We start from the raw sequence: 2336 nt of genomic DNA, 5'->3' as shown, positions 1-2336 counted from the left end.
GGAATGAAGAACACTGACAAACTTTTACACGTATAGCTACAATTCAACATCGGTCTCAATTGCAGGTGCAAGGTTGAAAGTATCATTTACTTTGTGGTGAACTTCTCCACTGTTAGAACCCAGCTGTCAGCTCCTCTTTCCCAACTCACACCTGGTTTGCTGTCAAAACTAACAGTGACGCTCACAAGGGATGAACTGTTCTTGTTTCCTTTCTTTTCTATTATCTCACTTTCAAAATAACATTTCCCATGCAAGTAGTATTTAAAAAGTGAGTTGCAGAACAAGATGTTCATAGGAACAGTGTTTTTATATTGATTTTTAAAAGGCAGTGCACAAGGTGCCCAACAAAATTACCAACATTAAACAAAGAATCCTCCTAGGCAAATATATAAATAAAGAAATAAACAAACAAAACAAAACAAATATTTTCTCCTAAAATGTCAAATATTACTCAAGTATTATTTGTTGCCTACTTGTTCTTGACTGCCTAGAAATGAAGACTTTTTATTTTTGTACTTCTAAAAGTCTATAGTGATGTACTTGATGGCAAAGTTAAAAACAAACAAACAAACAAAAAGTTCAAAAAGAATCCGCTTCAACAATTTGCACGACTATTTAGAAGTAAACCAAGGAGATAAATATAGATTAGTGTTCTTTTTTTAACATAAAGGAAGGAACATACTAAGTACAGTATGTACAGTAATTACAGTACTATGTACAGTAATACAGTTTAGTCTGGAGAAGAGGAATATAAGAGGAGACTTTATAGCTCTCTACAACTGCCTGAAGGGATACTGCAGTAATATGGGAGTCAACCTCTTTTCTCTCCCAGGTAATTAGTGGTAGAAAGAGAAGGTATGGCCTCAAGTTGCACCAAAAGAGGTTCAGTCTGGATATTAGGATAAATTTCCTCCCTGAAAGAGTAATCAGGCACTGGAACATTCTGCCCAGGGAGGTGGTACATTCACAATCCCTAGAGACATTCAAGAAACATGTAGATGTTGTGCTGAGGGACATGGTTTAATATGTGAGTGAGGACTCACTAAAAGCGGGGGACAAATGTCTCCTTCCAATGGTACTGCCCTTGCACTTGCACTTGCCTTTGCCTTTGGAGGTTTCTGAAGATATTTGTGAAAGTTTGTGTGTTTTTTAAGCTTGTTTACATTTATTTAGTTCAAAATAGGTAGACCTGTGTGGAGCTGTGTGTTGGAATCCAAACCCTTATGGGTCCCTCCCAGCTTAGAATATTTTATGATTCTGAATCTTGAGGAACGATCTCTTGCTTTGCTACTGTTTCCTAGTAGAAAGAGAAGAATATAAATGCTCTTGTTCCAAAAACACCAAATATATCCAGAAAAAATTCACTTAGGAAGACTAAAGAAATTTGGAAATATAGGTAGACAGCTACATCAAGAAGTGATAGCAGATACAGCTTTTAAAAGTGCTTTTGTAAACCAATAAAGAGAGTGAAAATGAAACCAGACTATTGGAAAGGGCTCTGAATCCATCATTCAACAGTAACATCAAAGTAGATTGTTTCACATAAAAGAAGCTTCCCATTCCCACTCTAACAGGTTTCTCATTGCCGTCCACTACATTTTATTTTATTTTTGTTAATATGGAAGGCAGGATACTCATCACTAACTCAAGGGAAAAAAGACAAGAGGACACTCATTTCACTTTAAATTCCCATTTTGCTCAGAGAAGTATTTAATCTGATGGGACAATTAGAAATATTATTGATACAGAAGACATATTACAGGAAAGCAATTTTTGAATCACAAGCAAATTATTTGTAGGGAACATCTTCTCTGTACCTCTAAAGATAGGTTTCTATTAGTACAAGATTGGCTTTGAGATCATAAATATTTTTATAGAATCAGAAGAGGAATTTAAGGAGGAAAAAAAAGAAAAATAAAAGCTTACTTTTTTGTAGAAATATGGGAAAAGAATTTGCAGAGTGCCAGACTGGTGCAGAACATAATTTACTTGCTGATAAAAATGTCTGGTAGAGCTGAGTTGACCTCTTACAGTAATAACAGTAGCAGGCTATAATGAGAAGGTGAAGAGAGGTAAAACTTCTTGGAAAATGATGTGTCTAAGGTTGGTTTTCTAAGTACCTAGCGTCTTACCAGGAGAAACTTACTTACATAAACAACACCTTGTCTGCCCACAAGTTCGTTGAGTATAATAAATGGCTAAATTACAGTGCATCTCCATCTCCTTTCACAGCCACCTAGTTTTCTGCAGAGAAGAGCCCAGCCCTGTCACAAATGTTTTAACCTTCCTGCAGGTTACATCCTGAGGAAGAAGGTCATGTTCTCTGAATATGCCAT

This window comes from Meleagris gallopavo, chromosome Z (assembly GCF_000146605.3).
Source record: "Meleagris gallopavo isolate NT-WF06-2002-E0010 breed Aviagen turkey brand Nicholas breeding stock chromosome Z, Turkey_5.1, whole genome shotgun sequence".
Lineage (NCBI taxonomy): Eukaryota > Metazoa > Chordata > Aves > Galliformes > Phasianidae > Meleagris > Meleagris gallopavo.
Note: the sequence above shows the minus strand (reverse complement) of the source record.